We start from the raw sequence: 15,032 nt of genomic DNA on the forward strand, positions 1-15,032 counted from the left end.
TGTGTCTTCAGCAGAAAGCAGCAGCTGAGAACTGGAGGAAGGAGACTGAATAGATCATAACAAGTAGGGAAGGAATTGTTAGTCTCACCATTGGCAGCAACATATGAAAACTTGTTTAATCTCCAGGTAGAGGCAGTGCCTCCTTTGTCTTTTGAGGAGGTTTTACCTGAAACATCTTTTCACTATGATTTTTGTACAGGCCATTTATATACTTAAAGTTACTCTCTACCCACAATCTGCTTTTAATCCAAGATCTGTCCTGGGGTCCGTTCAGCAGGTGATGCCGTTATTGTCCTAAAAAACAACTTTTAAACTGGCAGCCCTGTGTCAAACTGCCGTGGCCTAGATTGTGTATGCAATAGGCTGGCACACCCTCTCTGTCCCTCCTGCCCGCCCTCCTCATTAGGAATGCTCCTGGCAGAATTTCTACTATTCATCACCTGTGTCAGCACGGCACATGGGCTGGATTGTTAAGGCACCTGTGCAATGTTCAGACAGGAGAAAATGTTTTAGGGGCCTAATGATGAGAAGGGCAGGGAGGAGGGACGGAGAGGTGGTGCAAAGTTGGGCACAGATATTCTAGGCCACCGCCGTAGGGCACGGGGCTGCCAGTTAAAAAGTTGTTTTTTAGGACAATAACTGCATCACCTGCCGAACGGACCCCAGGACAGATCTTGGATTAAAAGCAGCTATCTGACGGTACAAGCGGTTTTGAGGGGGACAGATTGTGGGTACAGAGTCACTTCAAATAAGTTGATCACGTCTCCCTTTAAATGTCTCTTCTCAAGACGAAACAAATTTAAAGTAAGAATTGACAGCATGTATATGCACATATCAGAGCTGCCAGTTTCCAGATGTCCTTAGCAATGCTGTGCGATCCGTCATCTTTGGGATAATCACTCTGTGACACTGTCAGTCCAAAAAAAAAAAAAATGAATGTTTTCACCAAAGATGCCAGATCACACAGCATTGCTTAAGGCAGGGGTAGGGAACCTTTGGCTCTGCAGAGGTTGCAAAACTACAACTCCCATCATGCCGTGGCAGCCAAAGCTAAAGTTTTACCTCTTCAGGTATGATGGGGGTTGTAGTTTTGCAACCGCAGGAGAGCCAAAGGTTCCCTACCCCTGGCTTAAGGTATGTATGTGATGCTTGTGTGATCTGGAAGCTGTTTCTGGGGAGCATCATACAACGTGTATACTATTCTTGCCCTGTGTAATGATGTTTTGTTCACCTGACTTTAGTATGGAGGAGTCAAGAATAATAATAATAATAATAATAATAATAATAATAATAATAATAATAATCATCATCATCATCATCATCATCATCATCATCATCATCAGTGAATGTAGCATTATCTATCGGAAGTCCATGGTAGGGTAGAAGTCCTTACCTGGTTTATTATGAAATTTACTGTCTATCTCCTGACATTCTCAGACATCCGCTCTGTTCCTCCCCTATGCTTTACACTGCAGTTCTGGATCAAATTCATGCAAGCTAATATACATTAAAGGGGTACTTGGGCAAAAATCTCCCCCTCCCCCTCTTTCAAATCAACTGGTTTCAGACAGTCATATTGTAATTTATTTCTATTTAAAAATCTCCAGCCTTCTAGTACTTATCAGCTGCTGTATGCCTTGCAGGAAGTGGTGTATTCTTTCCAATCTGACACAGTGCTCTCTGCTGCCACCTTTGTCCATGTTCGGAACGGTCAAAAACAGGAGAGGTTTTCTATGGGGATTTGCTGCTGCTCTGGACAGTTCCTGATCTGGACAGAGGTGGCAGCAGAGAGCACTGTGTCAGACCGGAGAGAATACACCACTTCCTGCAGGGCATACAGCAGCTGATAAGTACTGGAAGGCTGGAGATTTTTACACAGAAGTAAATTATAACTTTCAAATGATCTTGTGCTTAAAATGTTCAGGTTTTTCCTAATTTGTCTTCATACAAAAATTTTCCAGCCACAATATTCCCGGCCAGTAGGCTGTGACCCTTGTATTACTCCCCAGTCTTCAGACTAAAGCCCACTTGTTTCTTATATCAGTTTTATTATATTATTACGGTACAGTAAACGACTGGAGTGGAATAACGCTCGGCATTATTTTGTTTGTGGTCTAATCTGGCTCCCACCCCCTCCTCATAATATCCTGATCCAGACTGTGCTAAACCCTTCCAACCCCCCCTCCCCCCTCACTGCCTCCTGCTGTTTTTTTCTTTGCCCCCCAGTATTCCCGTTCAGATTTGCAGACATTCCAACTCTCAAATGGCAGCTGGGAGCTGGGCTATTTTCCCATGAGATGTGCAGGTGAAGGGTGGGAGAGGGTCAGACCCTCGGAAGGATGCCATCTGTCCCCCTCTCACTTGGTGTCTGCTAGGGAGGGGGAATTTCACAGCATCACCCTCCATAGTGCCAGTCCAAGCGTGGCAAATCAACAAGAACTGTCATCCGAAAGCAAATTCATTTGTCAGCATTGCACACCCCCAGTGTGGACCCTTTCAGTGCCGGACAGCTTTTTGCAGAACACAACGCCCATTAGTTTCATTGATCCTTCTCAAAGTCCTGATGCTCCTTGAGTCTTGATATCCTGGATAACACTTGTGTCCATGGAATATTCTTTTTTTACAGAGCATTATTTATTTTATTACCTACCTATATAGATTTGATTATAATAGTCTGTCTCCCCTCCCCCCTTTCCAAAGCATAGCCATGATAGACCTATTGGGCAAGGGGCACCATAGTGTTAGGGGGATCTGGGAACAGGTTACAGGGATCTGGGAACTATTATCGGACGTATTCGGCCGATATTGGCCGTTACGGTCGATAATTGTCCCGTGGAATTGGAGGCAAGGATCAGCCAACATCGTTCATGTCAGCTGATCGTTAAAGTCGTTTGTCTTTCAACATGTTGAAAGACAAATGACTTATATAGCAATGAGTAGGAGAGTGGAGTAGGAGTGGCGGCAGCAGACCACCACTATTTGCTATGGGCTGTCTGGACGATCAGCGATCACGCGGGCAGCCCCCCCGCAGCTCCCACCGGCCCTCCCCGGACTCACCCACTCACTGCAGGGAAAGAGGAGCAAACAAGCTCTCACAGCTCCTCATTGTCGGCCCGTGGAATAAGTAGTGGGCCTTAAGTAGTAGAAGTTGGAGCCTTTCCGAGACATCTAAAACTCTGTGTTTTATCAGAAAAACCATTAAAAACCATTAAAAATTGTAGGGGATATTTATCAAACATGGAGTAAAGTTACACTGGCTGAGTTGCCCCTAGCAACCAATCAGATTCCACCTCTCATTTTCCAAAGAGTCTGTGAGGAATGAAAGGTGAATCTGATTGGTTGCCGGGGGCAACTGAGCCAGTCTCACTTTACACCATGTTGGATAAATCTCCCCCTGTAAGTTCTGAAGATCATTTATGTGCTTGCATCCACTTCAAGGCTGGTGGGCCAGCACTGATGTCCTCTGAGAATACTTTAAAGGAGAACTCCGTCGAAAATTTTTATTAAAATATTGTATTGCCCCCCCCCCTCCAAAAAAAAAAAAAGTTATACAAATGACCAATATAAACTTATTACAGGAAATGCTTATGAAGCATGTTTTCCAGGAAGTGGCATCACCTTGTTATCCAGGAAGTGACATCACCATGTTATCCAGGAAGTGACATCACCATGTTATCCAGGAAGTGACATCACCATGTTATCCAGGAAGTGACATCCCCATGTTATCCAGGAAGTGACATCACCATGTTATCCAGGAAGTGACATCACCATGTTATCCAGGAAGTGACATCACCATGCTATCCAGGAAGTGACATCACCATGTTATCCAGGAAGTGACGTTATCCAGGAAGTGACATCACCATGCTATCCAGGAAGTGACATTACCATGTTATCCAGGAAGTGAAGCATGATGCAGTAGTAAGTGCAGGGAAAAAACACTTTATAAGCATTTCCCGTAATAAGTGTATATTGGTGATTTGTATAACCTTTCGGGGGCAATACAATACTTTAATAAAAATTTTCGTCTGACTTCTTTAAGTGGAGAGTCCCTTTAACAAGTATTCGGAGAAGATACAATGACCCAGAATTATTAATATGTCTGATTTTAATCTCAAATCAATCCCAGCTCGTTTTGAGAGATGAAAGCTAAGCTGTGATTGGATGCTATCTGTCTGAGATAAACAGACAGGTGTGATATACATGGGACCATAGGTTTAGTTTAACTTTCTTTCTCTTTCTTCCTTGTTTAAATTTTACATCTTATTGGAAAAAAAAGAAACTTTTTTTGCACTGTTTACTGGAACAAAAAAGAGAAGAAAGAAAATGTGTAATACCGCAGAGGGAAATAAAATATATGTAAATGGGAATGTAAAATCTAATGCTACAAATTGGTACCGCCCACCTTTGGCGGGTGTGCTATGAGCACGGCACCGCTAACAACACAGGAGAATTTTAGGAGCTTCCTTCTGCCTTTCATCCGAGTCAGGAAAACTGGAGAGACAGTAGAAGACAGATGTCATGGGTGGAGATCCACTCATACAGGGCGACCGGGAAGTACACCGGCTCTGATCGGCAGGGAATGACACCACCGTTCTAAGGATGACGTGAGTCGTAGTGATAGTTAAGACCGGTCCGATTGATTCGAATAAGGCTCGTCTTAAACTGTCAATAAATCTTGCATCATCCTTAGAACGGTGGTGCCATTCCTTGCCGATCAGAGCCGGTGTACTTCCCGGTCATTCTGTTTGAGTGGACCTCCACCCATGAAATCTGTCTTCTATTTTTTTGCACTGTGCTACATACATCTTTGCTGCTGTTTATCTCACACAAAGTCTAATTTCCGCAGATCTCTAAAAATGGGGAACACAATAAGAAATGGAAGAAAAGATTAAGGGTCTGGATTTCGGACATTGCTCTGGAGTGTTTGGGGTAATGGAGTAAGGCTACATTTACAGTCTGCAACGGACTTTGAAGTTTCGGGCATTATCATTCATAATGATGCCAGGTGCTCTGAATCTATTTAAAGCTTTGTGGTCAGGGCAGCACGGTGAAGATCTAAACTGATTTGAAGCTTCCGGCATCATTATGAATGATGATGCCGGGAACTTCAAAGTCCGTACCATTGCACGTTGTCGGTAGTTACGGAGTTGGCATGGAACATGTAAATGTAGCCTAAGGCAGCGGAAAGAATCGGAGCTCCTTACTGCCCTCTTACTGGTAATGTTGGTGGAATACAGGAGCCATTTATAGCGGCCTGTGTTCTGTGAATGGTTGGCTTTATGGTTTGTGTACGCTGCCGCTATGGACATATAACCGGTGGTATAACAATACACAAAATGATATATTTCTACCATGTATAGAAAACAAGGAAAACCATTCTCAGAACTCGTGCTCCGTTAGGGGTTTCGAAGCTTTGTCTTGGAGCTTAGTGCACGTTACTTTACTCTTTGTATATTCACATCGTGTTTAGGTTAAGAAGTGTTTAGGATCAGAAGTCAAGAGTCATGTAGATTTGAAGACATATAGGAGAGCTAGAAATAGCAATGCTATGTGTGTTACTATACAATTCACAAAGAATTCCCGAGAGCAGTATCCTTGCTTTCCCGGAATCCTTAGGGTTGCATCCAACTTCTTCAAACGATGAACGATAGGACTCAAGTGCTCATCTCTAGAAGCTGAAAAAATGAACCAAATAAAAAGATGTACATTGCCCCCCCCCCACACACACACACGTAAATTAACCAGTATACATCTTTCAGATGTATGTAGCCACCCTAACCCATACACAAAAAATATTGTGTTTTTTTTGTTTTGTTTTTACTGACCTTTGCTGGCTCTGTCCGTTCTTGCTATGCTTGTTCTGGGGCACTATAGAGTTTGGTAGATTTAAACAATTTGCACATAATTGCCATAGTTGGAGAATTCACCAGTCATTGGAGTGTTCAGAGCAGAACATATAGAAAGCTAATTTAATATAGAAAAATAATTTCTGCAAATGGCGACCACTGGTCATGAGAGGGTTAAGTGTAAGCCAACACAAGTCCCTGGAGAGCCCAATTCTAAACATTAGTGGAAGCAGGGAGCGGCGGTTCCAGGGTAGTGAAGCTGATCTGAATGCAGCAGCCCTCCTCTAACAATATTCCTGATTAGCTGCGATATACTCATTTATCGTTTAGAGTTTCAGGCAGTCCCATTGATCTCCATGTTCTGACCAAATCAAGAATTGATCTGCTGAGCAGGTAAATCTTTTTAATGATATGGAGGGAAAAGTTTTACGGCCGTTCAGTAAGAAACACTATAGGGCTGAACAAATAGATATTTGATAAAGGGCGTGATAACAATAGGGGACGGCGGCCGGGATTACAGAGTGTGATAAAATGGTTGTGCTTCAGATTTGCACTTAGAATGTTCCTTCCACTGTCGGCCACATTCCGCATCACATTCTGAGAGGATATTGAGGATGCAGGCTTGGCCCCATGCGGGTATTCATTTAAAGCGACTCTGTACCCACAATCTGACCCCCCCCCCCCCCCCCAAACCACTTGTACCTTCGGATAGCTGCTTTTAATCCAAGATCTGTCCTGGGGTCCGTTCAGCAGGTGATGCAGTTATTGTCCTAAAAAACAACTTTTAAACTTGCAGCCCCCTGTCCAACGGCCGGGGCTTAGAGTGTCTGTGCCCTAACTTTGCACCAGCCCTCCATTCCTCCTCCTCACCCTCTTCACCATTAGGAATGCCACTGGAACATTTTCTCCTTTCTGAACACTGCACAGGTGCTTAACGATCCAGCCCATGTTCAGTATTCACACAGCTGATGAATTGGAGACAATCTGCCTGGAGCATTCCTAATGATGAGGAGAGTGAGGAGGAGGGACAGAGAGGGTGTGCCAGCCTAATGCATACACAATCTAGGCCACGGACGTTGGGCACGGAGCTGGCAGTTTAAAAGTTGTTTTTATGACAATAACTGCATCACCTGCCAAACGGACCCCAGGACAGATCTTGGATTAAAAGCAGCTATCCGAAGGTACAAGTGGTTTGGGGGGGGGGGGGGTCAGATTGTGGGTACAGAGTCACTTTAATAGTGTTATCACTGTAGGAATGGGATGTTTTTTCTGCAGGGTTAGGTTTTTTTTTGTTTTTTTTTAGAGGGGGTGATAGGCGTAAAAAAAAAAGAGAGAGAAAGGCGTTTTTTTTTTTTTCTTGTTGTTAAATAACGTCCAATATTGTTGATTTTTATTCTTGAAGTCAATGGAATTGCGGTCAACCAATGAACAGAGTGTATAAGATAATGGACGTTGTTTGCACGGGAGTCAAAATAATGATCATGTTAATTATTCACGGACGGTATTTTTTAGTTGTTCACACACATTTTTTTACTTTTTTCACCATCTTTACTAAAAAATTCTATGGACTTTTCAATTAAAGAAACAGCCAAAGGGCAATCAGTCCACCTTATGGTCCGTTTAACGGAGATTTTAAAATACAAGTACTTTATGATTTACTTCTATTATAAAAAAAAAATATAAGTTTTCGCCGGAGTACCCCTTTAAAGGGACAAAGGCCTTTTCGCAAGTGCCAAAGCTCCTTCGATCAGCTGATCGTCAAGGGTGCAAGAAGTGGATTAATATATTAATATTAAAGAGCTTGAAAACTCCTTTAAGCCTGCATTGTTTAATATATATGGTATTTATGATGCTGAAAGAGTTATTAGTATACATAGTATATACCACCAAGCTTGGCATGCAGAGTAGCTCTGTGATATCAATATGAATAAATAAATACGTAAACTAGTAGTCACCAAGACCAAATGTGGCTGAGAACACAAACTAACATCTACTAACCATTTCCATATTTATTTAGATACGGGATCCAGTATGAACATTTGAATTTCTCCCTGGTAAGTATTGGCGGCAGTCCAGTATTCCATCTTGGAAACAGACCCATAAGGGAGCATGGCATCCGATAAGTAGATGTGTAATTGCTCTGTTTGATCCCAATAGCAAATCTGCTGCTTATAGTCACAGGATTTCCCGCTGCATTGTACTTTAAGGAGGATTACAGGGTATTTGGGTTTTCTCCCTGTCACCTCAGCAGGCAGGTAGGTAAGAACATTTTCATGGCTAGGCGCATATTTATATTCTTTTCCAATGTGCAAGACTTTGATGAATGAGCTCTCCCTATACATTGCCTGTGAATACATAGTCACATTGTCATCGAGGCTGAAAAACGATACAAGTTCAACCATTTACGTACTGATCACCCCCATTGTGTTGAATCAAAAGAAGGTGAATAGGAAGTACATTTCATTTGACTCCAAAATTACAATTTAAATTTTTACTAAACCAGCACACAATATCCTGGTATATTACAATTTGTAAAAAAAAAAATGATGTCAGATATTCAGCGGGTCTTCAATTCATCCCCCCGTCTAGGGTGGCCCTTAAATATTATGCTCATCCAAACCACTTTTTATTGTCTAGATCAGGGCTTCCTTAAACGTCCTCCTCATCCGACATAACAAAGTGATGTCTGTGCTTCACGGGGCAGACCAAGAGGATGCCGGGGCCTCGCCATCTGCGGTGGAAGACCATGCAAAAGTAAAAACTCTACCTTTCATATTATTACTAGAGATGTGTGAACAGAGAAATATTCAAAAATTCGAAATTTGATTTGAATAGCCCCGGATATTCATATATTCAATCAAATATCGAATCCCATTATAGTAAGGGAGAAAAATACTCTGGACTTTGAAATCAATATTCGACCACTTGGAAGTCACCAAGTGCCCAATGACACCTCAGGAAATGATGCCAACACCTCTGGATGCATCTGGGACACCAGGGGAAGCATGCCTGGGTGCATCTAACTTTTGGGGGTCTCTTCCTACCCAAGGGCCCTAGTTTGCTAATAGTTTGCTAACTATTGTTAATTGTTATTGTTTATTAGTTAATCGTTCGCTGTAATTCCACATTCGTTCGCTCAATTTCCACATTTGTTCATTACTCGTTCAGTGTAATTGCACATTGTTCATTGTTTTGCTGGGATCAGATGGAGTAAACGATCGTAGCAATGTTCGCAATTACGGAACTAACGACTATAGTTCTGTGTAATATGATGAATGATTTCAGGTTAACAATAAACAATCTTGTTTACAATCGTTTATGATTTGTCGGTAAACGTTAAAAATCGCTTATTCTAGTACGACCCTGGACACACTGTCTCACAACAACTTCTAATTCTCTGCTTTCTATACTTTTAGCCCTAACAAGGGCTTTTGGGGGTCCTTTCCTACCTAACTTTACCTAAAAGCTTTCTATCCCTGGTATACAGTCTCTCCCTCTCTAGCTCCAACCAGCAAGTGAAACAAATCTGAAATCCCCTATTCTTATATTCAGGAGGTGACGTAGTTTAGCCAGCCAATCACAGTTAGTCCTGCCTATTCCTAGTTCCTGTCCCTTCCCCCCTGCATGTTTGATGGCTGGAAAAAGCGCCGGGGGGGTGGCAGGGCGAATAAAATAAAAGCTTGTTGGTTGCAGTTGTGTTAGGTCAACACTATCATAGGAATACTGGTGTCATAGACAGGGCACACAGACCTCTATGTCTTGTTGGCAATGCATAACTCAGAAGTTCTTTTACCTTTAGTATTAAAACACAAGTAAATCATCCATATGTAAGTGTTGATGAAACTACTACTATAGGATAAACCGATGCTGTGTAGGGCAATACACATTTTAAATAAAACTTATCTGAATTGCCAACATTTTTTTTTCAATGGCTTAACCCATTACCAGCTAAACTGCGCACTGGTGCATGAGCGCCCCCTCAATCGTTTAGGCAGAATAAGGCTATGGTCACACGTAGTATGAGACCGGCCGTTCTGTGACCTGGCCGGGTTTTGGAATGGCCGGTCTCAGAAAAGATCATCCCTGCAGTACCGGACGGATGATCTTTAGCGCCGCTGATTTCTGATGCAGATGCATCAGTGCGCTCCTGCATCAGAACTCCCCACAGCACACAATGGAGCGTGCGGCCGGAGCAGCTTGCTCCATTGTGTGAACTGACTGGGTTTTCTGCGGCTACTATTCACTGAATAGCGGCCGCAGAAAACTGACACGTCAGTTTTCTACGGCGCCGCTAGGGATCCCGAACGGAGTGTATACTATGTGTATGTATATATGTTCTATGTGTATACACTTCGTCCGGGATTCGTAAGTACCGCAGAAATCACAACAGTTGTAACAACGGCCATGATTTCTGCAGAACTTAGGTAGTGTGAACATAGCCTAAGAGTGCTACCAGAATTCTGGATGAAGAAGGGTTAAATCATTTCCTAACTATGGAACAAACAACAGGGACCACTGGGACGTTGTGGAGATGCTGATTTGAGGGGATTTGACAGATAATGGGGGTGATCTCTACATGTTTAATGTTGTCACTGCTGGAGGTAGACCCTGAGTGTCTGATGACCGAAGCACAGCTCGTTCCATTGCATTCAAGTCAGAGAGATCTCGTAGTAAATCTATATAAAATGCCTTGTATTTCCGAGAACTGAGAAGATATAAAACATTTCAAACTGTCTCTAAAAAAGTGAGCGCCTTTGCGTGGCAAAATAAACGATTTAAAGACGAGAAAAACTGCAAGAAGCTTCCAGCCATCTCGGCTGTTGTGTCATCTGTAAACGGAAACAACGCTTAGCGGCAAATACAGACGCCGGAGATTCTTTACAACTTCTTCACAGTGTCAGGTAAAATGTTCCGTGAGATTCCAGAAAGCTTTTTGCCAACAACAGGGTTTCCCTTCTAATATACAGATCAGTTCGGAGCCAAGTTAGAAGATTTGATGCATTCTCTTTGTTCACTATCAGAATGCCACAGGCTCATATATTTGTTTTTCCGAAAGATTTGTTCTCGCACAAGAAACTGAAGCCTCGTCTAGCTGTACCTGCTGTACGACTGTAGATGGAGAATAATCCGGCATTGGAGTCGGGCAAAAATGGTGGATGTGGTTTGTGACGGCTAGTCTGAAGGTCAGATTGGGGATGGAGAACTATTGAGGGATTTTCGGGAACTTTAAGGGGGAATCCCAAGATTAAAATTTACATCCTGTATAGAGTTGACGAACCTCAGGAAATCCTAGGTTCGATCGAACTCGAACATTCACGAACCTGCCGCATTTGATTGCTGAAGCCTTCCCGGTCCGTGGATTTCCCAAGGTTCGATCAACTCTAATCCTGTACACAGAAAAGGGGATGACTAGCTGATCAGTGGGGATATATGAGAAAGGAGGCCATTTCCCCCCCAGGTTAAAGAGATATCTGAGATTAAATTTTAACTAGCCCATTGGAGGGGGTCTGACTGCTGAGACCTGCACTGATCACATTGGGGCAAATTGGCAATGTTTGCGAGTCCCACCGAGAATAAAGTGGCAGTCACTGATGTGTGTCCATTAAAGAGGTAGTCTGGTGTTGGCAAATATTTTCGTCATATAGGAAATAATTGCTAACGCCAGACTACCCCTTTAATGGACACACATGAGTGACTGCCACTTCATCCTACCATGCCTCCCCGATATCCTGCTAGCGGTGTCTCTGGTGTTCCCCACTGACTGCAGAAACTTCACTTCCGAGAAGGTCTCATCTCGGGAAAGGCAGCCCCGCTCAGCTGATCTCTGAGATAGGACAGCATTGCATCCTTTGATTGGCTGAGCGGGCTGTCACTGGGAGCCACCACCAGCAAGACACCGGGGGAGCACGGACAGGTGAGTATAAGATGTTTGTTATTTTCTATATGACCGCAGCTATATAGGGAACATTTGCAAACATTGAACAACCCCTTTAATGGAGTGGCAGCACACACACCAGCGACTACCGCTTTATTCTTGGTGGAACTGGCAAACATTGCCACAATGTGATCAATGGGGGTCTCAGCAGCCAGACCCTCTACGATAAGCTAGATAGTTATCCTCTAACTGCTACTATTGTGGAACAAATAGATTGTTTGTAGCATGACTGCAGTCAGGCAGCTGGGGGAAGTCTACCACCAAAAAGTTCAGGCATGGAAAAAGCTGACTGCAGGGTTACTCACGGGAGGTCCAGATCTCTGCCAATATGATCACTGTATCCTCTTTGGCATTTACTTGTCCTTAAGAAAAATGGAGAAAGAAGCTATGAAGGCCCTAGCCATGAGGCCATGGGGCTAATGAGGGAGGCTGGAGGAGGCAGAGGACAGAGAATGAAGGAGGAGTCATGGTGGCCACCAGGAAAGTCACAGGTAAACTTGACAACTATAGAAATGCTTTTTTTTTTTTTTTAACATAATAATTACATATATTTTGGGGTTTCCCATAACTGGAAACACAAGGCAGACTTGTTTATGGACTTTCCACTAGTGCTTCTATGGCTTGCCCAGCGGAAAGTGCATAAACATGTCTGCCTTATGTTCTTTTTCTCTAACCTGCTAATAAATACCAATAGGGGACATTACAAAGAGGTGAATGGTACCTTTACTATGGCACTCTGATGCACTGTTAGTCCATTTGGTACATTGGTAGGGTAGTATCGTAACCCTCAGAGCACTAACAGGCCAACCTGTCTGCTCCTTGAGCAATGCCCCCTAATAAATATTGCCCCCCCCCCTTGCAGTGGCAATTACTGAGCTCAGCATTCATTCGGGTTAGAAAAGGCAAGAGGGCGGCCATTCTAGCACACTGAGAGATAAACTACCGTCCTTGGGCCAAAAACAGGCTAAAATAAAAATAAAACTGTTATTACACAGAATGCACGGGAGCCGTAGAAAATGATAAGAATAAGACGTCAATCGGTCGTTCACAGTATTGACAAACGCAATAGCGGCGACAAGATGACCGCAAGAACGATCACAAGTAACAATCATCGTTCCGTTTAAGTGGGCAAACGATTTCAGGTCATTCGCCATAGCCGTCGTTTGAGATTGTTTATGGTAATAGTGTAATAGTACCCTTAGAATGAAGCCTTCTTATGCTCTGACTTGTTATACCTCTGTGGTCTCCAAATACCCTAATAAGACCTACAGAAAGGGTCGTCTAGGGGAGACTGCCCATTTAAAATAACTATTAGCTTTAGTATAGGTGTGTCGGGGTCTGGTGGAAGTCATTACCACTATGGGAAAGTCATCACGCACCTTCAGAATTGGGGCCGATCACCGACCACCTCCCGGTATACACGTCTATGCCTACGGTTACAATAGCAGCTTCTTCTGCATCTCTACCTGCCCTAATAAACTTAATAACTTACATTTCTTGCTGTTACGGGAACATAATACTATCAGTCCTAGCAGGAGTTAAAAAAAAAAAAAAAAGAGGAGAGAGAGGTTTGAGAGTGGAAGTGGTGGTATTCCTTCTTCTCCATAACTGTGGCCCTCTTCTCTGCGTGGTTAGTATGTAAAATTGTGCTGCTTTCTGCTTGTTCAGAGGGCTCGGAATATGCATGTCTGTGCGATAGATGCAGGGTACAGTCTGTATCTTGATTGCGCTCAGCAGGGATCCCTCCTCGGTGATGAGAGAAGAAGGGAGGGGGGGGGGGGAGCACAAACACACAGATACAAGCTGTCTATTCCTCTCATTGTTTTTTGCTTGGCCATATGCAGGCAGTGGGAGGGAGATATGAAGAATCCCAGAATGCTCCCAAATTTGTAAAAGCTTCGTACAGAGCAATACACAGAACAGCGGGAAAGTTACTGCGATGAGATGAGAAAGCCTTGATTATAAAAGTGTGATTTCTTCTTCTCTTCTACCGCAGTATGTATGGAAACGTATACTGTACATATACACTATAGAGAGGGTAACAAAGAAATGACACATGATATTGAGGTCTATACTGTATTTAAAAAAAAATAAAAAAAAAAACAAATATTTTTGATGGAAAAGTGACCAAGAAACCCATTACTGCGCAGGGAGAAGCCAGCAGAATGTCCGGATTATAAGGTGACATTCCCAAAGTACGGAGGGATAGCCGGATGTAGCCTTCACATTCTGTGGTCATCGCAACGTTTAACAGAAAATCATTCGCATTATTTAAAGCTTCCGCTTCTCCGTCCTCAGAATAGATGTTGGTTTTCCCGGCAGCAATAAGCTACAGAAATGCGATAACTTTAGGCTGCGGGATCCCAATGTCCGACAACCGACGGGGCTCATATCCTTAGTTTTATATATGTCTGTGCAAACGTTCCGTGCGTGCAATTATTTTTGTATATCCAGACAAGACTGTAATAGGTTAAGCATGTCTAGCCTTAGTACACACATAGTAGTAGTAGTTCATGCAAATACTTGACCTTTTTCAGGGTTTTTTTTGCATGCACTTGTCCCTTTTGGCCGGTATCTAACCAATTTACCGTCTCTTCAAATTGACACCTGACCTTCATGTGACATTTTAGCCTTAGCTTCTTCTGTTCTAGATTATCTGACACTTTATCCAATGATTATTGGAGGTTGTGTAAACATAAGTAGTATTGGGTGGGAAGGGGGGGGCTTATATATAGTCAGTGCAATGGTGGACAACTGGCCTCCTTAGATAAGGGATCATATGATTGGTCACTGACTAATCATACAGACTTTAAGATAAGAGGGGGGGGGAGGGTTATGGTAGCTTTAAAAATCTAGTAGAGGTTGCACCCCCCCCCCCCAAAAAAAAAAAAAAAAAAAAAAGAAATACTCACCTCAAAATGGTGTCCTTAGCCCGAAATGCTGTGTTGACATCCTGTGGCCTTAGTGCTTATTTCCTATATGTTCAGTACAGGATGACTGAGGCCGGTGACTGGCTGTCGTATCACGTGAACAATGTACATGTGTCAAATTCTGGTTCAGGACATTGGAGCAGCTGCGCATGTAGGAGTCATTTTTATTTTTATTTTTTTTACATATATGACTACTAGAATACCCTTTAAGGAAGGAGCCTCACTGATATAATTTCTTGTATTGCTTCTAAGTTTGATTGAATCCTAATTATTCCCTATGATAGGTAAGCTGACAGCACATCCTACACAACAGACATGCAG

Source organism: Dendropsophus ebraccatus, chromosome 5 (genome assembly GCF_027789765.1).
Source record: "Dendropsophus ebraccatus isolate aDenEbr1 chromosome 5, aDenEbr1.pat, whole genome shotgun sequence".
Taxonomy (NCBI): Eukaryota; Metazoa; Chordata; class Amphibia; order Anura; family Hylidae; genus Dendropsophus; species Dendropsophus ebraccatus.